Raw genomic sequence first — 27,748 nt, 5'->3', positions numbered from 1 at the left:
AGCTCCGCGCATTTCCTGCGTTCGAGCCCACTGTCTTCCTGTTTGCGCATCTGTGGGTCACAACCAGACGTCAGTACACAAAAAGACTGTCGGCCGTGTCGGGAAGCGCATTATACACCCGAGGGCCCAGCATAAAAAAAAAAAAAAAGAATGTTTAGGGGGATCTTTAGATGCAACCGCGCATAGCCGCTGTTACACTTAACCCAGATAGTCGTGACGCATGCCTAATTAACTGCTTGTGCCTGACAATTAAACGCAGGGCGTATACAAGGCCGGATCAAGAATTGAAGTCCTTGCAAGTAATCCAAACAGGATCGTACGGTTCATACGCCCTATTCTCACCCCCTAACGCGCCAAGGAAGACGCTGTCTTTCATAGACTTTAACTATAAGGACGTTGAGTCGCCTTCCAACATTTTTTTTTTTAAGCTTTACACTTCGTCTCGCTAACTCCATCCTCGCTATGCAGCGAAGGCTGTGTATGGGCGGCGTCAGCTATGGCCAGAGAATGAGAATAATGGGGAGAGGAGTGCTGCTCCAATGCCCGCGCCTCTGATCGCCTTCCATGCGACGGCGAGTGAACGAAAGCTTCACGGAAAGATTAGCAGTGTACAATGGGCGAGCTCTCCTTGGGGTCACTTGGCTACTGAAAAAAAAAAAAAGAAAAAAGACCCCTCATATATTACTTGGCGAAAAACGATGGACATATCTGCTCTTCCTCGAATTTCGCGCCGAAACCCCAGCGACGTCGTGTGACGTCATCGTTTCCCTAAGTATTTTTTTTTATAGCGCTCGGGCCATTTCACTTTACATTAAAAATAATTGTGAGGACTTGCTATAAAAATAGGTTCAGTCTGGTTCTTTTGACATACGACGTAGTGTCCTTCTTCTTTTTTTTCTCCTTTTTTAAAATTCTTACAAGCACTTACACAGATACACACGTGCAGACGCTATCAAAATCACCGAAGAAACGGCGAGCCGATGGGAGGACGGCATCGCCAGCCGTCTCTTTTTTTTTTTTTTTTTTTGCGTTCATTCTTCTTGGCCAAGCCTATTTCCACGGTGATATACTCTATCACAAAAAACGCATATGCCCCGCATTCAATAATCCCATATGAACGTACGTGAAGTCCACATAAAAAAAACGTACGTTCTCATATGATATGGTGCATGTCTCACATCCCTGTATGAACACCCCGTAGAAGGGTTCCATATAGAAACCCGTTATATGGTATGTATCATGCGGGGCATGTCCCATATCATTAAATGAACGCATAGAGATCCCAAATACTCATATTGGATTATTGCATATGAAGCTTATGGAATCCTTCTTTTTTTTTTCGATAAGGCAGTGACCCGTTTGCTATTTCAGAACCGAAGTTTACAAATACAGCTTAATACATTCGCCTTCCGAGTGCCTGTAATATTGCGCATATGCTTTAACTATTCAAACGTATAGCCTTCGACTTTCTTTTTCCGATTCAAGCCCGTAATCGCTTGTTGGTGTACAGGCAACTGACATATTCAAACCGCGGGCTGCTGAAATATTCGCCGTCGATGCTTTTTCATTTCATTTATTGCACCTTAAGGTCCCGAAGGCATTACATAAAGGGGACGCGCATTGAGTTTGCAGCTACAATACAATAAAATGTAACTGGTAAAGAGAAAAAAGAAAGGAATAGAGCCAATAAAAGTAGCGCACGGTAGTAAGAAAGCAAGTTAACACGCTACGATGGGCGCGTTTCGCCTGAAAGCAGGTGGCGGGTTAATTGTTCGCGAAATCCTACTCGATCAGAGCACGAAGTTATGCCGTTAGGAATCGTGTTCACCCGCCGTGGTTGCTCGGTGGCTGTGGTGTTGGGCTGCTGAGCACGAGGTCGCGGGATCGAATCCCGGCCACGGCGGCCGCATTTCGATGGGGGCGAAAAACACCCGTGTGCTTAGATTTAAGTGCACGTTAAAGAACCCCAGGTGGTCAAAATTTCCGGAGTCCTCCACTACGGCGTGCCTCATAATCAGAAAGTGGTTTTGGCACGTAAAACCCCAAATATTATTATATATTAGGAATCGTGTTCCACAAGGGTATTGTGTGCGGGCAGGAGAGGTTATATTCGTTGCCGATGTTCGGTCGCCTACGCGTGCAATGGGACTTTTGCGCGGGCTAATCTCGAGGATGATCCGAGTGGCGGGTTTAGCAGCGCGTGCCTTGTATAGATAAAAGAAGGAATGATGCAGGGCCAAGACGAGCGATTATGCAAAGTGGTTCTAATGCTGGAAGGGAGAGGGTCTGTTTTATAGCAGTCGTACTGACGTACGGAGAATACTGAGACGTTATAAAACGTGCTGCACGGTTTTGTATTGCTTCTATTTCATTGGCAATATATGAATGCGACGGACGCCATATACTGATGACGCGTACTCGAGCTTTGGTCGCATGTATATTACGAATGCCAATTTTTTCATGTCAGCGTATGCGGATTTAAGACTGCGACATACACGTATCCAAATGTGCACGATTACAGAGAATATATGGTTTCGATATGCGATACCCACGATAGTGATGGCGTTAAATACATTGCTATAGGTACTATAGGTATAGTTTCGGCCGAGCTGATAGGGGACTAATCAACCTGGCACGTGTGGTTTATCGAAGTGCGTTCGCGCGAGAATGATATCAATTTGCACTTCGACAAGTTTGCGGGCGTGAGTCATTGATTGCACCATGCAGCGATATTATCTAAATCGCGTTGCAGAGAAGTCTGAGTTATGAATAGGGCTATAAATAATGCAGTCAACGGCGAAAAGCCGTAACATTTTATATTATGTTAGCGGTAAGGTAGTCGGTAAAGCTTAAAAATGACAGTGGTGATAAACGTGCACCTTAAGGAACGCCTGATGTTACGCTAGAGAAGTGATAGTTAATCATCAGTTGTAAACTGCACTCGCCCTTTCGGAAAGTGTTCCAGCCAGCGCATTAAGTTTTGACTGCTGCCAAGGTAAGAGGGATTAATGAGCACTTATCTGCGAGATACCTGGTCGAATGCCTCCGAAAAGTCCAGAAATATGGCGTCTATCTCAAGGAGCTCATCTCCCATATTATGTGCAAATTCTGCCAGCTGAATTTGGCAGGATCGTCGATTGCGGAAACCATGTTGTAGCGGGGAGAAGTTGATCGATTCGAGATGAGCCATTAGGTTGGAAGCAGTTATGTGTTCAAGCAGCCTGGATATGATACACCCCTATTGAAAAATTTGTATGAGAAATTGAACGAAATATATGCATGTCGCACAGATTTGACGAGAAATTGAACGAGATGTATGCATGTCGCACAGATTTGACGAGAAATGAGCGATATGCTATGCATATTGAACGAGCTCGTCAGAGAAATTGGTCGGTGCTTAGTGGTAAGCCCTTTGTTTCCGGTTTTAAACATTGGGACAATCTCACCTATTTTCCGATCGCTGGGAACGACCGAGTTTCGCAAAGATTGGCTAAATATTAGGCACAGTATTTTACTACATATTGAGCTTACACAATGCACCTGATCACGCTTTCACCTAATCCTTCCCGGTCTCACAGCTCGCACACGGACAGCGAACTAAAACGGTTTACAGGACACAGGCTCAACGGTAAATGTGAACTTCCAGGGCGCTGGTATATTGTGAGTGTCCATTAAGTGGGCTGTCCATTTCAGCGAGCGCTGATTGAGCACAGCTCGAAGCCCGTAGGGCAGGCGTCAATAGACGCCGCCGAAGCTCTATTCATTCAGCGTGCGCTGAAATGGACAGTTCCGCCTAGTGGACACTTACACGTCCCCTCCCCCACTCCCCTGCTCTCTTAAAGCATGACACTATAAATTTAATGTATCGTTATGTAGATCGCAAAGGCTATCATGCGCACTGAAACATTTTTTCGAGGATATGTGCGAAAAGCTTCGCGGGAATTCAGCTTTTTTTCGGAAATCGTGTGTCCCGTAACCTTTTTTGCGGTCTACTGTACTTGTGGCATGTAGTGCAGCAAGGTACAGTACAGCAAATACATAAACGCAACAATCGTACCAAAAGTTTATTTGCAATCTAATCAATTTCTCCTGCACAGCCGGACTGCGAGATTTCCTAGAGCTCGTTCGCACCACGAATTACCTCGCAAAAAAAAAAAACATCACGCATGATACACTCAACCACACCTCAACAGAAAGTCAACAGCACGCAACAACAACTCAATAGAAAGGCGCAGAATCGCGACTGTTTTTGTGAGGGTTGTTTTCTGGCTTGTCCCAATCGCATCGGGCGCTAGCTCCTCTTGGAAACACGCGGTGTCCTCTACACAGCCTCGGTTCCGCAGGCGGCTCGATTAAAGCGCCCCCTGTACACCGTTTATACATGCAACGGTGCGCGCACCCGGAGGTGAAGCCCACCTTCACTGCACGCATGCCTGCATCAGTGTCTCTCAGTCCTTCAGAATTTTTTTTTTTTTTTTTTACCGGCGCCGATTGCAGTAACGCAGCTGGTACTGCGTATTCCGTCTACGTGCAACAGACGCACGACCACGGGCACCAACGGCGTGTGTCTCTACCCCTCGCATATGTATATCGCACTGCGCGTTTTCCAGCACGGCGGAATGATTTCGTCCTCTGCCTTCACCGTTTTTATCCTTTTCTTTTTTCAGGGACTGTTTTTTTTTTCCAGGGACACCGCCTTCTGAACAACTTCAGCATCCGGTGTTGCAAGGCCTTCCTTCCTCGCCGCCTTTTTTCTCGACAGCGAACGGAAGAAAAGTTCAGATAGCGGCATGCGGCCGGATGATGTGCCACGCCCCTGCAACCCGCGAGAGACAGCACCGGCCGCTTATACGCGCCGAGGAAGAAATATGCCTGAACGAAAAAAAATAAAGAAAAGCACGGAACCACGTCATTCCCCCCCCAAAAAAAGAAAAAGAATGGCTTGGCTTAAAAACACTGCATTAGTTTGGAGCCAGTAGGCATACAGCGTGAATTGGCAAATGCAACCTACGCTTTGCCGCGTATCAACGATGCACTGCACCGGCGAACTTGAAGATGAAGCCAACAAGGCAGCCAGCATACTCGGCTTATATCATTGTGGGAGCGGCGACAGCTTGCCACTGTTGCGCAACGCAGATATATCGAGCCACAGCAGGAGTAATGTGTGTGAGCAATTATGGAAGCATGCCATATCGTCCAGGAACTCGGGTAATTGTGTCACCCATTCGTCAGCTGCACTATCCGCTATAACGAGACACCTCTTGGACGGTGCGTAATCAGCGTTCCTCTCTGCGTCATTGCATCGCGTTTTTTTTTTCCTTTTCGTATGCGTGAATTGGGCGGTGGTTACTGTTAGGAGTTATTTGTGCGTTTCCTTTTTTTTTTATTAAGAGCTTTAATTCACTGGCGAGTTAGCGCCGTTGTCCGTCATTCTTTTGTGCCAATACCTAAGACATCTATCTGGATGGGCCTGTGCAAACTGGCCCAAATTTCGGTTCTTCAGTATACCACAAAAGAGCGCCAGAAACGCGGCGAACGTCAACCTATAGCGTTGTCCACCTTAGCGCCAATGTTTTTTCTCGACGTGTGGTCCTACGAGGGCCCCGCTTCTTGCGCTAATAAAGAGTACACGTAGTCGAGAGAATATTGGACTTTTCCAAGGGACCCGCGCATAGCCTGTAACATTTACACACGGGCGTGCGTACTGTCGCGTTGGTTGGCGTGTTCAATATGAATCTCGCAGCCTTTCTCAGTATCGATTCGAGTTTCGCTGTGTTCACGTGCGCGCGTGTGTGTGTGGGTACAAAATAGCTGACGCAAGCTGCAATATCGGTATTACATACGCTTTATACGAAACCTAATTTTGTGGGTTTCTTTAGCTGCCGCTCTTTCTTGAATATCCAAGTTTTCTCAAAGCTTTTAACGGCGGATGACAGAGCATGACGAGCATCATGAGCGGGAGCATCGGAGCATCATGACCGGGATGTCATAATAGAAGTAAAAATCGTTGTAAATAAACCCAGCACCCTTTGTTCTCGATGAGAACATCCTCCTCTCTTCAACATCGTCCTCGGCGTGGATGTCGCGGAAGACAACGAGTGCAACTACTCCCCCCCACCCCTTTTTTTTTCTTTTTTTTGATACGCCCGATTTCAACTCTCCCAACGTTAAAGAAGGCCAATGTCGTCTAAATTAATAGGTAGCCCTCCTTTACGCGGCATCTCATAGCTGCTGATCGTTTTTCTTTTCTTTCCTTTTTTTTGCGGGAGAGCGGACGTTAAACTATATAACTTGTTCAGTCAGTAAATCAGTCAGCTAGACCGGTTCAGTCAGCCCGGCTAGTCAGTTTGTCAGTCAGCCAGCAAAGCCAGTCACTCAGTCTGCGAATCAGTCAGTCCGCCCAGTCAGTCGGTTACTCCTTTGTGGAAAGCCTTGCGCGCACTGAACGAAGACAACAAGAAAAGGACACAAAGACCAGCGCAATGTCCTTGTTGTCTTCGTTCAGTGCGCGCAAAACATTCCACAATGTAGTCAAACTAACTAGCCCAACTTTCAGTCTCATTGCGGGTTACTTCAGTCAGTCAGTCAGTCAGTCTGTCAGACAGTAGCAGGCAGAGTGCACGCAAGAGCGACGCCACCGATTCATCTGAACAGGAAGCCAGAGGCGAAGCAAGACCCGACACCCTTGCAGGATTTTTGCGCCGTCACTATGACTGCACCGGTTTGCGTCGCATTCCCGCTGTTGAGCTGCATCGGACTCGCTTAATCCTCGGGATGGACGCCGCGTATACAGGTGCACGGAGTGGTCCTGCTCGCAGCCTCTCCGAAATTGCAGACGCTTCGCCGATCCCAAGGTCGAGCCTTGTATCACCCTCTAGACGTATACCTCTCGAGCAGCGCCTTCGGCTGCGGGGCATACGACGCTCGATATAGAGGCGTGTCGTGCTGTCCCCGCATTTCGTGCCTACGCAGGCGTTTCTACAGCATCCCTGCGGGGTAACAGCCTTGATAACACTCGATGAGTTGCCTCGAGTTAACGCGTTATCACTATGTGCTCATATCGAGGATTCCGTGCACGAGAGAGAAAGAAAAAAAAAAAAAAGACGGAATGGGTCACCGGCTCCCACGGTGAAGCTAACAGCCGAGCCTCCGTTTGAAGGGGTCTCCGCACAGGAGTCGGCTGGTTAAGGAGATCGGCGACTATTTAAACGTCTTTTAAACGAACACTGTACTTTGCGCATGTTGTAAATAAACTTGAGCAGACTTGACTTGCCTTTATTGCCTTCTGTTCGCGATCGCCGAACGCGATCGCGAACATATTGACCAAGCCGGTTGTTGAGCCGTGTGTTGTCGTTCCAAGTCTATCCTTGATTTTCTTTTCCTTTTTTTACATTCGATTTCTTCGAATGTTCGTGTGAATACTATACTATAGCGGAATCGTTTGCTACGAACATCGGAGCCAGCTCGCCATGGGAAAACGCCGATGGATGCGCTTCACCAGCCACTCGAAGTGCTAGTTGTATGCAGTACCAACCTGGAAGTGCGACGAACTTCCTAACTTACAACGTTTCCAATCGAACGGACTTGCAAATGTAATGCGCGCGATTGAAGAAAGTTTTTCGCACGTTACCTCTCCGTGTTCATTTCTATTCATCCCCGCCCCCAACCCCGTTTTCGGTTTGACATGCGAGAAAGTATCATTTATTCAATCCAATATTCTAAAGTCGCGTTACTGTTTAGAATATTTGTTTTCGATTGGTTTTCTTTAATATTTACCATTTGGAACGCCTCTAATTGTAAGCGAAAGTGGTTCGGCCGGGCAACGAAAGCCCGTTGTTAAGAACGAAAAGCCTCCCGAGTTTGGGTCTCTGCATGTACAGCTGTCTCTCGATCGGCCGAGTTGTGTAACAGCGCAGAGGACAACGTACACGGCATTCTGCTGCATGCAACGGCCTGTGCTTCGCACCGCGCATGTTGCAAGCTTTTTTTTTTTTTTTTTGCGCAACGAAGCGGAACTCACAGAAAGAAAACAAAAAAACAAAAAGAGAGAAAGAATTAGGCTCCCAGAAAACAATCAATCTGAGCTCTTCCTTACAGCTGGGCCAGACAGGAGTGACAAATGAATCCAGCACTCCTTGTAGCGCATTACGCTGAGCGCACTGCCCTTTTGCAAATGTGGGCAAATGCTCACATTTCAGCCAACGATTTCAATTTATTTATTTATTTATTTACTTATTTATTTACAGATACCGTCAGTCCTTACACAGGGCTATTACAGGAGTGGAATAGAAATGTATAATAGTTAGCATTGCATATATTTTTTAAGAATTCTATTTGGCAGATAGCACAATTCAAGTCAATGAGACCTGGTCTACTCGAATAAGCGGACATTACGTGCACAAGAAATTGAAATGCATAATCCCCAAATTAACGAAAATTCACTCATACGTTTTTTTTAACTGTTTACCTCATGGCGCTTAGTGCAATTTACGAAATCCAGCCGGCGAGTTCTCAAGGCGGATCCACTTGGAACGAATTCTTAGGATGGCACCAGTTTAGAGATAATTATATATATATATATATATATATATATATATATATATATATATATATATATATATATATATATATATATATATATATATATATACATAGAGAGAGAGAGAGAGAGAGAGAGAGAGAGAGAGAGAGAGAGAGAGAGAGAGAGAGCATTTACTTCAACAATCGAGGTCGTTGCTCTTGAGGTCGAGTGGTTGGTGTTCTCATTTTAGGACTCCAGTGGCCATGGCTGCTCGACGAACTTGCTGTACGAGCGCTTCTTGGGCCGCCAAGGCATCGCCGAACTTTGCGGAGGAACTTTGCACTGGCGTTTCGGTAACTTTACGTGTTTCAACGCACGAAACGAGGATTTTGTTGAGAAAGTAAGTGGAACGACAGCGCATTCTTACCGCAGTTTTGACTGCGCATCGTAAATGGTGCCATCCGCACAATTCTTTTCAAGTGGGCATGCCTCGCAGTCTCACCCGCTAGAATTTGTAAATTGCAATCTGTGCCATGCGGTAATTTGTCAAAGAACTTAATTAGTGAATTTAGTTTAATTATTCAATTATGCATTTCAATTTCTCGTGCAAGCAATTAACGTCCGCCTCTTCGGGCACACCAGCTCTTGGACTAGAATTGTACGATCTGCCACAGGCAATTTTTAAAACATTTTGAAAGTGTTCGCTGAAACACTTTCTACACGAAACCTCTTGAACCCAGCCCTAGTTAAATCAATGCAGCACAGTGCACTGCGCTCAAAACAGCACGCCGGAGGCGCAATTCGAGCCAATGTGAAAGGGAACACTTTCACTTTGAAAACGCGCACGGTGTATGTTTCTTTTTTTTTTTTTCGTGTTTCTTTGCGCAATTCTGCGCTGAAAGCCGGCCGTGGATTCTTCATTCCCAACTCGCTCAAGTCAGTGTCTTGCTATGAAACACTTGGTCTACGTTCAAACATCGATTCATACGAACGCTTAACGTTATAAATACACTCATTGGTCTTCGTAATATAGCCCGCGCATTGAAGAATCGTTTCCTCAGAACTTTCTTCCTCAGAATATCACCGGCCTTAAACGCAAATCTGGCGTTCCCTTTAATATTGTCACACGCCGCACTTCGATGGAAGTTTCAATTTCCTACTTGTAAGGGCATTTCAAACTTCGTTCTACATTCCGGTAGATGCCAGTACTCCATTTGGACTGAGTGCCTGGAAAAGTTCACCAGTTGACGGAATCCCAGCTGAGGTTCAAGATGAGGCGGAATCTCAAGATGAGGTTTCCTTAGCATATATATGTAGTGACTCGTCTAGGACCAATGTCTCATTCATTCATTCATTCATTCATTCATTCATTCATTCATTCATTCATTCGTTCGTTCCCCTTCATGGCACCTATTTCACCTTGTGATTTTCCGCAAACTAATTTAATGCTCGCAAGTTTACAGTTTTCGATCAATTCACTTTTCCCCACTTACTGCTGGCCGATTTGCAGGTGTTAGACCGTGCCTATAGCTATTTACGGTGCGGACTGCCAGAATTCCGCTCTCCCTTTCCGGTTTTTACAACAGCCACAAATAATATAATAAATAGCGGTGTCACGTGCCAGTGTAGTGATTAGCTCGCATGGCAGTGCGACTGCCTTTAGACCATAGCGACGAATTTTTAATATTTCCTTTCTTCGACTGCCCGAAGCTTTTCTTCCGAGTACATCCCCCCGCAGATTTCCCTATACGCAGCTTCGTGGACACATGCATGCATGCGACGTCGTTTTTACCCTTCACGACAGTCAAGGTGGAGTCAATACTATAACATCGGCAAGGTTTGTGTGCAAGCGCCTTGTTGCAAGCTTCGCATGGAAGGAACCAGACGAGAAAGAGGCCAATGAGGACTTGGTCCAAACCAGCAGGGACACTAAGATGTTAGAAAGCGAGTTTTCAGAGAGCAAGGTTTGGGTACGGACTAGTTGGTATTCCATTGTTTCAAACATCACTTACAGCGCATCACTTACAACGACGAAGACAAGCGCTGACTTCCAGCTGATTTTTATTTTGAGTAACACCCATATATACTGAGACACTAAGACAACAGCGCCCCCCACAAAGAATCTAACCTTCGTCTTTTTTTTGGTCCCTCGTCTATGTATGCGCTGTAAGTGATGTTTTCAGAGATACCAATTTCTGCAACGAGGGGTGAGGTATAGAAATACTCGCTAATGGCTAACAATCGGGTGGCGTATTATAGTAAGACTGGTGCAGGCGTCCAGACTAGTGCAGACGTCCTGCCTTTGTTCATTTCCTATGGTGAAACAGGACGCGAAACATTGTGAAGTAAGACCAGGACAGGAAGGAGAGCTCGGATGCTCCGAGACCCATTACGCCATAACGAGTGTATGGGCGCTCTTTTCTGCACTGGTCCTACTTCGTAATGCCTCTCGTCCTATTACGCCACATTAAGCACGAACCAACCGACCCAGCACTGTGTATGAGATTGCTCGTTTCCTCGTCACAGTGCTAGTGATAAGTGACACACGCTTACGGCACATGTAGCTCTGCGGCATATATTTATTCCGCATGCGCGCAAGTTCAAACGAGACGCTCGGGCGGAACATGTAGTTGCCGGCATGTCTCATGGCGAGGCTAGATCCGCCCGTAGCTATAGTACCGTCCTCACCTTCCTTCTCAGAAAGAGTTTGCCCAAAGCTGGAGGCGTCGCGTCCTTCTGCCGCTTCAATTATAGGCTATACAGTAGACTTGCAAGACACTCGCTGACTTTCGTGCGACCTGAAAGTGTCTGACGAGACACTCACGTAGCCTCTCGACGTATGGAAAGCATGCATGTACCAGGGCGGCGGTGCAGTTGCTTTATACGAAGCAACAACAACGAAAAAAAAATATGAAAGGAGAAAGAAAGGAAAGCATTGCACCACGGGTTGGCGGTATACTGCGAGAAAGATTACATTCACCTGGAAGACGACGACGACGACGACTTCAGCAGCCTCGCGAGCAGTGAGGCGTCGTAACGCGCGAGTGACGCCGCGGTGCGCCGTTTCTTTAACGCGCCTCACTGCGCGCGCAGCAGGCAACCTTGAGGCCAAATTGTGGGCCAGCGCTTCAACCTTGGTCCGCGCGCCTCGTCATGCGTGCACCGCGACTGCGTGTGCTCGGGATTTCCAATGTGCAGAGGGAGACCTCGTCGCAAAAAAAAAAAAAAAAAACACAACCGAATGCACATACGCTCCGGCGTATATAGTTGCGCATGACGTTGCCCGTTGCTTTCTTTAGCTGTTTCTTTTGCGCCCATAGAGCGCGGCGCCGACATGCGGATTTAATCTCTCCGCGAACCCGCCGCGTGGCATGCATGCGCAACAGGTGCCACCAGGTGCGACTCAATTCCGAGAGTCTGCGCACGCGCACATACTGTGCCCGTTGCTTCCGTAAATCTGTGCAACGTTGGCAGAGGTATAAACGCGAACTGTATACAGAGAAGGGGACGGTGAATCCTGCAATGGCTGGAAGTGATGCAGTGTATAAGGAGCGCGGCACACGACTATACATACACAAGGGGAGAGGATGAGTGCTGCCTATGGTCGACTAAAGGAATCAGCCGAAGTTTTGCCTATCGGCTGAATTAAACCTTTCATTTGATAGACAACGCTCTTCACCCCGTGCTCTTCTCTAATGTCCTCGTACTTTGGCACGCTTGCTTCCCTATCGGAAAAAAAATAAGAAAAGCTCATACGCCCCATATCTAGTATAGGCCCATACGAACACGTCTGGGATGGTTCCGTATAAAAACTGGCATGTCCCCATATGACATGTCATGGCATGCCTCATTTCCCCTTATTAATGCCCCCACATGTTACGCGAGGCACGTTCCATATGATCCCCGTAGCCATTATATCAACATATGCCGGGATCCGAAAGAAAAGCCCGTATGTTCCCGTATATCGCATCATTTATTGGGCATGCTCCATGTGACATTCTCCATATTATATACGAAAATATACGGGTCTTTATATGAGATCACATATATCATATCATACATGGGACAGGTTCTGTGGGACATGCTCGGTAACTTATATGTAGAAACATACGGGCTTTTATATTCCATATATATCACACCATATAAGAACAGGTTCCATGGGACATGGTCCGCATTATATGCAGAAATATGCTGCTATTTATATGCGATTCTACATATCACATCATATATAGGGCATGTTCCACGGGACATGCTCCATATATTGTATATGGAAACGTACGTGTTTCTATATGGTATAACCCCATATGTTCATATGTGATCATTTGCATCATATGAGTTTTTTTCGATGGACTTGCCATAAAATCAGGTCGCGCAGCAAAATACAGAGCGGTCGACCGCTAACGGAAACACGAACGCCTGTCTGCGGCCTTAACTTTGATAGCACTCTCCAGCTTGAAACACCGGCTTGATAAAAGTCGTTTTGTTAACAATGTAAGCGCCGAACAACCGCGCATTTTTACCCCAAGTTTAACGGTGCTTACCTCAAAGATTGGTGCTAGTTTCCCAATTAGTTCCAAGCAGATGTGCTTTCAAAACTCGGTCTTCATTTTGTAAATTGCAATACGTGCCTTAAGGTAATTAGGAAGTTGATTAGCGACTGTTTTTAATTTTCTAATTACGCATTTTGATTTGTTGCGCAAGTGATGTCCGCCTCTTCGAATAATCTGCAGCTGGAATGAGCACATTTGTGCTGTATGCCACAGGTATACTTCGTTTTTTTCAATTCTTTTACTACAAAACACCTGATATATTCATAAGCACTGTACCTATACCTGCATAAAAACTATTTCTGTGGTTTAGCAAAATACCCATTTTAAAGGTTTTAAGTTTCAACAGAGCTACGCAGTTTTAGCTCACCTCTTGCACTATACGGTACCGGTGTCGACGCAAACGCCGACGACCTCATCGCAAGGACACGCCGGCAAGCGGTGAATAGATTATTCTCTATATTGCTTCAACTCTACGTTTATTTTGCGCGCTTTGCTTTCGCCCCGAAATTCGTGTTTCTTGGCCCCTCGGTTAACCCCCTTTCCTCTCGTTTGTTGCAACGGAGCCACACCAAAGCGAGCTTCTACGCTGCTCTAACCAGGTGCGTCGCTCAAGGGAATTTAATCCCGAACTCCGCGACACCCACCTGTTGCCCCAAATCGTGGTTTCCTCGCTCAAACCTCACGGCAAATGTGTTCACGTAGCGGTGCAAAACAACTTTTCCTGTGGTATTGTCCCCGATGCGCTATAGAGTCGGAGAAGTGTGTCGCAAAAAAATTTTAAAAAAGTATTTGTTATATTACGCCTACGCGATTTATTAATTGAATAAACGTTTGTTGAGGCGGTTTTTGCATTTACTGTGGTCGGCCTCCTCAGTCCATGGAGGAAGTCGTGGTCGTCCGTTGCCTCCGCCTCTGGGATAAAATGCCCATGGGATAAAAAAAGAAAAGAAAAAAAGAAAAGGCTCGAACAGCAGCGTTTTAGTTTCATCCTTTTAGCCTATTTCCCGTACACTGCGATTCGAAGGCCTTTGCCAGCACTCTCCTATCTGACACGTCTTCCGTGCAGGCCGACTACATCTATTGCCTGCACATTTCCCAATTTGATCAAATCGGCAAAGGCTCCGCCGTCTTCGACTGCATTTTTCGAGCTACCGTTCGCGCCCGTTTGGTTACTGTAACAGGTAACCAAGGTCGTTTGAGCTATGCATTGTTGTTCTGTTTCGTATTGTCGTCCTGTTGTCTTTTCTTTTTTCCTTTTCAGGCGTAGAAACGTGGAAAGGTAGGCTACGTCAGAGCCGGCTATCTCAAAATCCCAAATTCGTTACTCCAGCAAACAATGAAAAAGGATGTTGAGGTTGTCCTCTGAACTCGGTGGCATCATACCCACTGTGGGGGATTGGCCAGGACACTGATAGATAGCGCCTGTCCAACTTCGCTTATCTCTAATAATCTCACCTGGAACATCAGCTGCAGTCGCTCGCTGATCTAAGTTGCAGAACCTTAATAAACTGCAAACAAATATAAGTCCGAATGAAGCATGACTGTATGCGCTACACTGTCTATCCATCCAGACGTCTTACCATCAAGAGGCATGCGTTTTTCGTACTATATGCTATCAACTGGCGAGACATTGTCTCCGTTCAATAAATTTCATTTAATAAGCTTAACCAGCCTAATTAATATTCGTGAGTAGCCATGTACGTTGGGAACGTGGGTAACATCTACGGGTAGAGTTCTTTTCACTCGCACAGCAGATCTATCCGTCCGTCCGTCCGTCCGTCCGTCCGTCCGTCCGCCCGCTGTTCTCTGCCGACTATCGCTAGGAGTGTCTTTCACGAGTGCATTTGCTTGCCGCATCGGAATGACTGACAGTGGTAACTGTGATAGCTGCGGCAGCGAGGAAACAATCGAACATACCCTCTGTCATGGTCCTCGCTACAGATCCCAGAGACGGTCGCTCGTGACGGCATTGACACGCCTCGATGACCGGCCGCTTTCTGAGCAGACGATTTTGGAATGCCGGCTGATGCGACCTTCAATCGGATGGATGGGTGGGCTAGGTGGCACTGCATTACTGCATCCAAACTTACAGCGCAGCAAAATACGATAGACGAAGTGTGACCCTTTCTTCGTCCATCGCCTTCTGCTGCGCCCCAAGTTTCGTTACGCCTGGAGGACGCCTCTGCGACATGACGCCACCTGGCGTTGACAAGGACAAAGCTAAGAAAAGCACACATTATCGCTGTCTTTGCGTGCGCGAACGTGCAAAAGAAACACAGCGTCGCTTTAATTAGGCGCATGAGGCGTGACTGTTAAGCTAGGAGAAGACGACCTTGTCGTCGACTTGACAAGCCGCCATGTTGTTTGGACAGCAAAACTGCGTAGTTTTGGACTTCGATGCTGTCTTCGCGAAGCTGTCTCTTTCACCGGCTTCGTCAGAACTGCAACGAGACGTAAGATGACCGCTGTCCACTTAGCATGCCTATTTAGCCATCCAAGGCGAGTATTGAAACAGAGCCTCAGCGTAACAAATAACGCCACAGGAACGGCTGAAGACACAAGCTGGACGATCGCAGCGCCAGAGTTACGTCTGGTAATTTTCGCGCAGGGAAACCCCGCGACGGAAGCGCAGCTGCAAGCGGGCCTGCTACAACCCTGTCAAGACCGAAGCCACGCGAGCGAGCCCCTAAATTCGGTCGCGCAAAATTTCTCGCCAGCCGCGGTTCGGCCGCGCGGGCTGTCAGTCGGCGAGGAGCACGAACATCTGCGTTCAACGTTGCATCTCCTCGTCAAAGGAGAGAGGAAGTAATTACGTTTCCCGACTACGTGGCACGCGACGCAGAACGCGGTGACGCTATCGGAAATGGCGCACGCGACAGCAGCAGCTCCGGAGATGGCTACATGCTTCCTACAGGAAGCGCTGCGAATGCTGGTCCATTGCCAAATAACCTCGTTTAATCAAATTACGCGCGCGACGCGAACGGTAGTGCACACATTCTGGAACATACGCGGCCAATATTAATTACGCTAGAAAGTGCGAGAGTGAGAGAGGGATATATGAGGAAGGTAGGGATGTTAACCAGTCAAGAGCGTAGTTACGATACGAGCCATGTACACGTATAGCCGACGCACTTGACCTGCATACATCAGATTTCGACGATCGCCGATAACGTTGCGCTTTTTTTAACGATGCTTGGTATATCTCTTGGCACCGGCCACGTTCACCCGATAAAGAGTCCACTTGTTCACTCTCGCCTTTGGCGGCTGGTGTGCTATCCTTTAACGTCGCCACTACGTGACGTCGAGCAGGGCCTATTCTCTGCGGGCCCACCACCGAGCAAAACGAATTTTCTTCTACTACGAGACTTTCGGTCTGGGAAAAAAAAAAGAAAAAAAAAATACGTACGCGTTTCTTTGTAGTTTTGTGCCACTCTCACGAAGAGCAATCTCCTCTTTTCATTCATGAAGTCTCCCTCCATTTTGCGGATTCATAAACAATTGTTTCTTTCTTTCTTTCTTTCTTTCCTCTGGCATGTATATATTGCGTAGCACTTCTTTCTGAAGAAGAGTTGTGGCTTTTTGGCTATTCTTGCCTGTGTTTCCCGGCATCTCATGTCGAAGTAAAGGTTTGAGACAACCTACCGCGACGCAGCAAGCATACAACTCAACTATACGGCTAACTTAAAGGGACATTAAAGAGGAAAAAAAAATCCCAGCTATTTCAGCAAATTAACCGTTTACAATACCATAAAGGCCACTCTTGTCGCAAAGACAACACTATTGGCAGCCCACTTGTGGCGACGCCGCCTTGAAGTTTCCACCTAAGCTCGTCGTGACGTCACAGATTTCCACGGCCTCAGCTTGGTGAAGACCGACTACGATGCGCTCTAGAAAAGCCCAGCACTGAACTTGGCAAGTTCTAAGAACGTTTACACTGAGAAAAAACGGCTCAAATATGAGAAAACACTTCGAAACCCATGACTTTACACTATGACGTATCGGCGCTCGGTATGAAATCCCGAAAGCTACGGTTCTGGTGAGGAATTCAAAAAATGAAACTTTTAATTTCACTTGATGTCGTAATAACCAATCCATTACCGCGAAATTAACTAAAATGCAAGTTTCGAAGGAATACTTCTACCAGAAAACAATGATTCGGAGTTTCACTTTATTATAAATATGAATATTGAATTAAGATGGATTAGTAAATTATAAGTTTCAGCAACAGCTCCTCCTCGCCATGAGATCCTCTTTTCTCCCACATCTTAATCCTTGGTTTCTCCTTCGCCATATAGCAAATAAAAAACAAAATAGTTAATTTATTCGCTGCACGCATTTAGTGACCGACTTACATTTGCTCATCTACTTCATCGGCTTCTCCACTAGTTCATTTGCTCGCTATTCCATTTACTCGCTCGTTCAATTCATTCCTTCGTTCACTTATTCGTTGAACCACTCGCCCTTACATTGATTCATCAGTCCACTAAATCATTTCTCTGCTTCTATTTCACTTATTTCATCGATGGTCCATTAATCCGTTATTCCGCTTAGTCGTAAATTCATCCCTTCGTTCACTCATTCGTTGACACATTCTCGCTCTTTCGTTGATTCGTCTATCGGCTCACTTACTCCTTTGTTTCTATCTATCCGTCCTCTAAATAAATCATTATTTTGTCCCATATGCGTTGTTTACTTCATTCTCTCGTCCAATAATTAATTGCTCATTAATCCGTTCCAACGTTAATTCAATCGTTCATCCATTTAATGATTCATTCATTCACCGTTTAATTTGTTCGCTTGTTAATACGTCCATCCTTTAACTTTAATATTAGTTGATTCATTCGCTATTTCATTAATTCGTGCGTCAGCTCATTCTTCATTTTCTCTGGTTACTTCATTCGATTTTCTTTCATCTGTCCATTTCTTGTACAATCCGTTATTTCGTCCCCCGAGTGTTCGTTCGTTCATTCATTAATTCTTCTCTGATTCGTTCATTCACTCGTACTGCAACGGCACACGGCCTCTGGTGGTTCGAGACAGCTATTAGAGAGTTTTTAGATCACGGAGACGCAAGCGCTTGGGCCCCCCTAGCGCTTGGGGGCCCCCAACGCTTATACGTCCCCCTAATCTTTAAAAAAAACTCGCTATTGGCTCCGCTACCAAACGCATGGTGCAACCACGTCTATACACCGCAGCGAGCAACGCAGTTCGCGGAAACGTAGACGGCTGTTATTCTAACCGACAGGTCACGTGACCGCCCTGCAGGAACCAGTACCAAACGGCGACGCGATCCGCGTCCAGCAAGGGTGTTTAGGAAGCGCTGACGCATGCAGCCTGTATTGCGCCTACCTTGATAGCGCATGCAGCTGTGCTGTGGGAGCGCGCACTGCAACCTCTCTCAAAAGCGAAGCCGCAGCACACGCTTGGCTGCAGGTTCGGGAGAAACAAGCGCAAGGATAGAGGCGCCGCGCCTCTGTAGCTGGAGCCATATGCGAGCCATATGCAAAACAAATATGTTTTGCTCGCAGCAACCCGGAAAAGTGACACGAAAACATACACATTCCTTCTTTGCTTCATTTCCTTTCTTTTGTTTTTCTTTTCGCTGCGTCATGAATATGATGTCTGAAATACTAGGGCAAGGTCTGTAATAAATGAAGAAGGGAATGAGGTAATCAAATCAAATCATTCATTTCCCAGAAATGACAGTTTCGGAGAGTTTCATCGGCTAAACGCTGTTATGGACAGCTCGACTGGGCCGATAAACCCTTCGCAAGGCATTTGGGACGACAACAGCACACGACGGAAAGGCAAATTTATTACATGTTACGATTAATGTAAAACACTGAAAATTTTATAATGGCACATCGTACCAATCAATACACTAGAGAAATCTGCGAATTAAGAAAGAAGTGGCGTCACAGGAGTGGCACGTTGCCAGTCAAGTTTGACAGTGCACGCGCACGGTTCAGTGCGACGAGTATTTTGTGTAGACGCGAGTAGATGTGTAGATATGGCGTATAAAGCATGGCGTCTATGACGTGTTTCCGCCTCCGCAATTGCTTCCGGCGCACACAGTTACCAAAAAACACAGCCTTCGGGACATGTTTCTGTTACTCGGAGGCAGGCATGGCTGGGGCGTGGATTTGGACAGCACCTATAACCGGTACACCGTTGCGGTGTACCGGTTATAGGTGCTTATAGGTGCTTATTCTTCGTCATCGGCAATCTCTCTGGAACACGTCTTTCATGGAGCGCGGACGCACACAGGGCAGGTTTGTACAGCGGTTTCGTGGGCGGATCTCGCACTGAATTCTTCAGTGGTCACCGAAAGTGAATCGAAACAGGAACTGTGGCAGCGAACCATGCAACCAGCGTAGCGTAAGTACTTGTACCGGCGAAAAACGTCAGTTAACGTTTAATATTTCTTAAAGATAAACTTTTTTTTTTTTGCTAACCCTCCCGAACTTTGCTGAGCGTGGCTGCTGCTAGTGTCTAGTCGAATAACACACACACACACACACACACACACACACACACACACACACACACACACACACACACACACACGCACACACACACACACACACACACACACACACACACACACACACACACACACACACACACACACACACACACACACACACACACACGGCAATCGGCCATCTGTTACTTTGTTTCGCCCGTGAACTGCTCCATTCTCCATCGTTTTTCGCAGTAAAAGAACAAACGGTACATAAATATCCTCTTAAACCACTAAATATGTGCCTCGAAGCGCACGATTTAGTTATCAAAGCGAAGCGCAGGAACGACACGGCGCAATAACTTTTTTTTTGTGCCGGCAGCTAAGTAGCCCGTATAGTCAGTCACCGCGATAATACTTTTGGACTCTGTGGCGGCGCTCAGAGTCCCAAGGTGGCGCCACCAGCGCTGCTGATTATATCTACGTCACACGGTATTAAACTTGCTCGTACGCGCATCGCCGTTTAGAGAATACACGAGGCGAAGACGGTAGCGGAGGTGCTGGTGGCGCCATCTCCCGGTGCCGTGTGTTTAGCCACAGCACACGGTGACGATATCGCGCGACGACCATCCGTAGGCTACTTAGCTGCTGGTGTAAAGATCCGACAGTAGCGTAATCGTTAACATAGGCCGTTCTGTTCGTTTTCCTTCGACGACCACACTCGTGCAATACCAAAAAAAAAAAAAAGTGTTTTCAACACGTGGTTGAACAAAGCGTCACAAGTTGTCGCTATGCAATAGTGGCGCACTGCTGCCACTTATGTCTGCGGCATACCGCTAAGTGTAATACGTAAACGCGAAAATTATTCGCGATACTTATCGATAATCGACATTTTTCGACGTTGAACAAAAATGTGCAACAAACCGCGACTCACGGTGCGTTCGAGTATACAGCTCCTGTATATAGCGCGCTCCAACTCGGTTTGAAACGATGCGGAGGCCTCTCGACATCGGAGTGTGATAAAGCCTGCACCAATCGAACGTTCAGCTAATTCCAGAACGATCGGACGAGCCGCGGTGGCCAGGGTATTCTGTCGGACCTCGGTCGCGCGCTCCCAGATCGAAGGTGAGAGCGCGGCGCTCTGAATAATTAAATTATGTGGTTTTAGGTGCCAAACCCACTTTCCGGTTGTGAGGCACGCCGTAGTGGAGGACTCCGGAAATTTTGACCACCTGGGGTTCTTTAACGTGCACCTAAATCTATAGGTACACGGGTGTTTTTCGCATTTCCGCCCCACCTAAATGGGGGGCCGCCCTGGCCGGGATTCGATCCCGCGACCCCCTGCATATAGCAGCCCAACACCATAGCCACTGACAAACCACGGCGGGTTGGCGTTCTGAATAAACCATGGGGGAACGTGCTCCGAGCACTCGATTTCGACCATGCGGCCATAATGCAAACAGCACGGCGAGAACGCTCGAAAGTGACCAGTCGAATATGCCAGTGGTTTGTGACACGCGACAAATACATTAGAATTAATGAAGGCAATGACGGAAATATCGCGAGAAGGAAAAAGAAACCTTCCTGTATAATGCAGCGCACTTTATATTTTCCGCACGCACACTTCTACGGAAAAGCAAAAAAAAAAAAAAAGAAAAAGGGAGGAAGACAGCGGACACGCAGATTCTCGGGTACATTCACTTGTGGCAAACCAATTGTGCCACTAGGTGATCGATCGGAACTCGCAGATCGATGGGTTTCCTGCCTCGGTGCCGAGAGTGCGTCGAAATCGAAAGCTACGCGTTTGCTTTAGTCACGCAGACCGCGCACGTAGCAAACGTTGCCGTCTCTGACGCAGTCGAAAAGACTCGCGCCACGAAGGCTGGCGCAGACTGTAACAGCCTTGGTGCATATATATATTAACACGAATTAAGAACGACATGTATATAAGGTTAGCGTAATGCCAGCTACGACTTCACCTGCTGCAACCTGGCGGACATCCGGAATCGACAAATCTGCGACGTCTACTAAGCGCCCGGTTCCTGTGTCTACGGCGGACATTCATCACTTTTTTTTTTGTGCGTGTGGCTGTGCCCATGCATGGTACGTTCACGGTATTAGGCGCAAGAGTCACAAGGTGGCCAAACTGAAGCCTAACGTTCTAGAGGACTACATGCCCGCTGAGTAAAGGTCAGCATTGCTCCAGTACCTGCACCACACGGGGCCGTGTGCGTTTATTTGATGCCCCCTTTCGACATCTTTTACTACCACGTGACTCACGGCGAATCCTACGAATAAAAACAATGAAGGCTACGACACGGCACATTAAGGCGTTTAATTATTGAAGAGCCCCTCACACAAGGCCTGGACAGAAACTCTGGTTATATGCTGGAAGTCGTGCAAGGACGTCCAGGGAGTGATCTGCTGCAATAACTAAAAAAAGGAAAGGAAAAAAAACGAAAGAACGAAAGGAAGGAAGAAACAAGCTAATTTAGTAGAAGCTGAAGTTGAAGCAAATTAAATGTTGCAAGCTGATGGTGTGAGCGGGCGAGCTACCCTCTCGACTGCAGAAGATCTGTCCCATTACCGCGACCAGTGCCCACAGTGACGTTGTACTCCTGCACTGCTCCCTATTAGAGCCGAGGGCGCACGTCACGTTTACGTCACGATCTCCACCTTCTGCGTTTTTACAGCGAAGCTGTATATGGCTAGCCGGTTCGTTCTTCCGTCGCCTGTACGCCGAAAACTCCTCCAGCGAAGCCGCATGCGCTTGCGCGAAAGAAAAAAAACGGGGGGTGGGGGGGGGAGGAAAGAGAGGCGCGCAAGTAGCCAACACCACCTAGATAGCACAAGGCCTGTTTACTCCGATCCATGACGTCACGCTACCTGGCCGAAAATTTCCATTCCATTGCGGCGGAATTCCATCGACGAGGCTGGCGTGATGAAAGCGGCGACGTCAAAATCACTATTGCCCACTCGGGAGCACCCCCATTAGATTCTATGGCAGTCGGGCCAGGTAACATGGCGTCATGGATCGGAGTGAAAAGGCCTTGTGCTCAGGTGGTGGTATTGGATTAGCTGCGCCAGTAGTGACGTCGTTGCCCTCCGTCGCAGCCGAGCGCGCGCGCAGCAGTTTCTCTCCGGCTCCGAAATGGGTGGGCCGCGCGTCATACGTACCCCGGAGGAGCAGGCAGCTTTCGATCAGCAACGCCGCGAGCAGAACCGGGAACGAGCTCGTCTACCTCGTGCCGATGCTGCAGCCCGGGCACGAGAACAGGCTCGTGCAGCCAAGCACAAGCAGCAACAGCGTACCGAGCATCCGGCAGCCTATGAAGCCGTCGTTTAATGAACCGTCGGGATTGTCCAGCGATAAACACCGGGGCCGCACGTTTCAGCTTCGCTGGTTAAACATCCGTGCAAAGTGCTTGGGCGGTGATTTCTTTTTCTTTCTCTTGTTAAAAAAAAAGAACACGTCGTCCGCAAGCAGTTACCACGACTCAGCGATTTTCGCCTTCTCGCTGCTGTGCCGGCCCGTGCTCCTGTGAAGCAGTGACGCGATGGACCCCGTGTTGTGAAGGAAGTGCGGTTCACTGCCCGTTTTGTTTAGAATACGTGGTTTGAGGCCCGAAAGCCCGCCGCCCAAGTTTGTTGCTTTTTTTTAATAATTATTGGTGTATAATTTGTTCTTACATAATTCGTGAGTTCTTGCGATCACGATTTCTGTGTATGCTCCCTTAGGCAATGCCCTTCTGAACCTGTAAGGTATGTTGCAATAGAAATCAGAAAGCTAAACAGAAACGAGAAATGACAAGAAAACGGAAGAAGGCGTCTCTACCCGCCGGCGTCTTAACAGTAACATGGTACTATATACTGCCGAGTTTCGCTGAGAAGCGCCATTGCCGTATGCATCACCGGCGTCTCCCAGAAGAACGAGAGGCGAAGCATCGTGTCAGTGCGGAAAAAGGGGCTTGAATTAAGTGTCTGTGTGTGTCTGTGTGCGCGTGTGTTATTATTGCGAAAACAATGTATGCCCCATTGAGCGAAAATCTGTCGCAGTAGGCGTGACCGTAAGAAGGCACCAAAATGGCCGACAGCACAAAGAGTAAAAACACGTCAAGAAATGCTCGGACTGACGTCGAGTGTCTCGGGAAGTTTCCTGTAAACAAAGTAAATTAACGGCTTTGAAATAAAATTTGGTACATTTCGGTCTGTGTGGGAGTCGAACCCGGACCTCCGGGGCGCGAGACGAGCACGCTTCTCCGACGCCACGGCGGCTCCACGGTTCTGGCCAACGTTAATTATAGATTAACTAGCTAATCTAGTAACGTTGGTTCTGACTGTCTAAAGGCGTGCCTAGCGCATGCGTCACTGCACACGTCACGTCGCAGCCATCCGGGCGACTAAACGTGTGGCCTAGCCACGCCATTGGCTGCGCCGTCACGGGACACGTGACGGCGCAGCCAATGGGGAGGAAGTGGCGCCACGTCACGAGTGCATAAAAATGAGCGCATTCGTGACGTTCCGAGGTCTACAAACGGTTTAAAGCTTTCGCGTTCCCACACGTAAGCAGTCGCAAGTGTCTCTGCCGAAATTGCTCTTTTTTATGCGAAGCATACTAGCCGCACAACCACGCTCTTCCTTGCTGCGCCGCGCGCGGCCGCGTAGCTACCATATGACGTCATAACAGCTGCAAAAGCGGAGGCTCAACTCGTGCGCTCGCTTGCGGCCGCGTAGCTACATAGCCGGGTCTCAGCTCGTGCACTAGCCTGCATGAGTTGTTTCTTCGTCTAGCCGAACCAAATATAGCCAAGCAACAGCAGTTCACCAGGCTAAACAGTGGTTCAACAACTAAAATAAAGGCTAGTATGCTTCGCATCCTGGGCTTAACCTTACCTAAGCCACAGCCATTTTTTTTTACCTTTTGTAAACGTGCACTTATAACACGAGTGACGTGGCAGTGCGAATCGCAAACCTAAACACGTAGCACGTGTGCACACACGCAAGCAACACAATTGACTACAACTGCAAGAGCTGCATGGAGGCACGCTATAGCAGAAGAACCGGAAGTCGTAGGTTCTCGTAGCTTGACCAGTCGACATTGTTTGCCCAGTTGACCTCACCCAGAGCACCCTTTTGAAATCGCGATGCGCAGAGAGGCACCGGAAAGGCCAGGAGAAGAGCACAGAATTTTTCTTTTTTTTTTAACTTGCGGCGTCCCTGAACCGCGTAGCTCTACCGCGTTCACCAAAGACGATCGTCACGGCATTCCGTACACGATGCGCGCGTTTATTTGAAATGTGCAAAACATGTGAAATGCAAGCTACGGTACAACGATAGCCTCCTGTATGAAATGAATACCAAGCAGCGGCTGCTGTATGTAAAGCAAAATGACTCATCTCTGAAGCTGACTACGGGCATGCCCTTCCAAGAAAATTACAGTTTGTCATTCCTCCACAGTCGCTGTTTTATCCAGGCAAACAGGTTTTCTCAGGTATTAGTGGACACCCAAACAGTGAAATGTGACGTGGCCAAAACTCTAATATTAGTAGAGGATTGCGAAAATCAGTAACAAAAGAAATAGAAGGAAAATAACATATATATAAAAGAAATGAGCTCATCAGCGCGCACGTGACTTTCCCGGACGGAAGATACGACGACTTCTCGAAAAAAAGAGGAAAAAAAAAACGCTGGACGGAGGTACAGCGAACAACCGCAATTCCGGGGTTGCTTCCGAGACATCCTGCACTAAAGCGATAAGCCGTCACACGTCCGCGAAGCGCCCAGGCTTCTGTGTAAGGAATACATATAACAATCTTTTTTTGTTTCAGCAGGAAATCCGCGCACTCATCGGTTGGTGCTCGTTTTTCACGCGCACGTTTGCTGCTATAGCGCATGCGCAACTGGTGGCAAACCCGGATGTTGGCGCCGACTTAAAATTTCGTAATTAAATGCTTCGGTTTTACGCGTGCCATAGCCGCGACCTGTTTTACGAGGCACGCCGGATTTTTCGGAATTGCGCCCGCCGAGGTAGGGATCGAACCCGCGACCTCAATTTTAGCAGCGCAATGTCACAGCCACTGCCATTGGCATCGGCTTTGCGAGTTACCTTGGCTCCCTGAAACACTAGCAGGAGTTTTTCTTCTTTTTCCAATATTTTTAAAGTGCCTGCTTAAGTAAAGTAGATTTTAGGGCGCACGGACATTTTTTATTCGTCTGACAAAATGTCAGGACGTAGTAAAGTAAACGAACCGGTAACGACGCACGGAGCCGTGCAATGTTTAGTCGATGTGTACCATTGTTTGATGCAACGCATATGTAATCAACAAACATCGCTGCCTTAACAGAAGGCACATTCGCTCCCTTGCTTGAGCGCTTAAGCTGCGCGCGAACGACCACAGGTGCTAACTGCACATGACGTCACAAATTAGAAAGCCATCTCGGCGCGCGTTCTGCCTGGAACTACCACACACTGTTGACCGGGACTGATAAGATAGCGTCAAACTGCTCCAGGTCGAGCAAGAAAGGTGCTAATCGTAAATAGAGATGATGCCCTTCGCCATACAAAAACAGATCGGTGCCGTAGTCGCTAGATGGCTCGACGGCAGACCACGACGAACGCAAGCACTACACCCGTTCGATCGGAAGTCGGAGAAAGCGACTGAGGAGCGTGCGCGTACTCACAGCATCGGGACGAGACGACGATCTAGCGCGAAGAGCACGGCTTCCGCTGTGCTGACGGCTCGAGCACGCGATCCATCACCACCGATCACTCGGCTCGTTTAGCTGCCGCTCCCAATTGGCGACCACTTGCCGGCTTCGGAGAAAGGCTGCAACGTCGGGCCGGCAAGGAGAAGCAGACAGCTCCTCGTCGCGAACCTCGGCACTTCTGCGCCTCACTTTCAAACACGGCGATTCCCTCGAGTCGATCTTCACATCAAGAGTGGGCGCGGCCACAACGTACGAAGCGACGAAATAGTCACCGCTGCCGCGACACTTTCGGCTACGAACGTAGTAGCACCACCGTGGGCAGGACAAGGCACGCTCACACACACACACACGCTCGCTTCTTCCTCAGAGACGAGACACGCGGCGCGAGAAGTTCGAGTCGAGGGACGAACCGGAGGCACGAAAGTTTCTTTCGGCAGTGGCTGATCACGAGCCGTCGAAACGGAGCGATGGCTATGTCAAAGCAGCCAAGTCGAGTTTCAATCGAATACGCACGCGTACGCGCGCAAACACGCCGGACGGGCACACAGGACGGAAGCGGCGCGCCTCGCTGGGAGCGGTGGTGCACAAGCGAGTGTTTGTCCATCGCGCGCGCCGGCCGAACCGAGCGGTGGACCCTCCCTCACCGCCGCCGTCGCCCGCCCGCTACTTCCTCTCTCGTCGTGCCGCGCCGGTTTGGCTTGGCTTGGCTATTTTGAGAGTCGAGAGAGTGTGGAGAAGCAGAGAGAAAACGTCGTCCTACCCGCCGTCGGGGGTACGCTTGTTCTCTCGCTCACACCTATTTCAATCTATCTGTTATCTGTTCATTTTTCTCTCGTTTCTTTCCTCCTTTCTTGCAGTCTACCCTTCTCACCACTGGTCTGCCGGTCTGCGGCGAAATCATCGCAAAATCGTTCGGCGAAACCGAATTCGGCGGGCAGCCTGCCAAGCCTGCCTGGCTGCCCCTCGAGCCCTCCCTACCTCGCACGTTTTGTGTGTGTGCGTGTGTGTGAACGCGTTCACTTTCTTGGCTGCCTTTACCCTCGCCTCGCCGCTTCTCTCGCAGGGGTTCACGTACGTGTCGGCAATGGTTGGGTAGAGCTCGGGTGGCAAGTTTGTATCACACCTCCCCTCCCACTCTCTACAGGTGTCGATGTCAGTTTCCCTCGACTAATGGACGGCCCGTGGCTGGGTGGAGGAAAACGAAGTCTCGCGAAGCTTAGGCTAGGAAATAGCTTATTTTACGTCACTTCATTGCTCCTTCGTTCCCTGAATTCTCTGCGGGGTCATTGGACATGTCGACGGCTGCGCAAAACGCCGCAGAAATGACCACTTGACCGAGGCCGGTGTTTCGGAAGACTGAGTGGAATGCCCGATCTTCTTGTATTATTTTTTTCCTGTGTATGTGCGTGCGCGTTCATTTTTCAGTTGTGTGCATTAAGGGTACCCTCCACCTTGTCCTCTGCCGATAACATAGGGAAACAGCGGTGCGTTGCGGTGCAAGAGGCA

At 48.1% G+C, this 27,748-nt stretch overlaps 1 protein-coding gene across 2 annotated transcripts in view; it reads right to left on the bottom strand.

The window, feature by feature from the left end:
- Window positions 1-26,920, bottom strand: part of LOC142557568 (galactosylceramide sulfotransferase-like) — an 86,255-nt gene extending 59,335 nt beyond the window's left edge. Inside the window, exon 1 of one of the 2 annotated variants that reach the window (XM_075669512.1) lies at window positions 26,216-26,920. The gene's annotated coding sequence lies outside the window, so the exon portion shown is untranslated. Of the gene's footprint in view, window positions 1-11,501; window positions 11,592-26,215 lie in introns of those variants that run through there. The other variant, XM_075669517.1, reaches the window with a different exon arrangement.
- Window positions 26,921-27,748: the final 828 nt, after the last annotated feature.

Source organism: Dermacentor variabilis, chromosome 9, assembly GCF_050947875.1.
Source record: "Dermacentor variabilis isolate Ectoservices chromosome 9, ASM5094787v1, whole genome shotgun sequence".
In the NCBI taxonomy this organism is placed as follows: domain Eukaryota; kingdom Metazoa; phylum Arthropoda; class Arachnida; order Ixodida; family Ixodidae; genus Dermacentor; species Dermacentor variabilis.
Note: the sequence above shows the minus strand (reverse complement) of the source record. Positions and strands in the feature narration are given on the sequence as shown.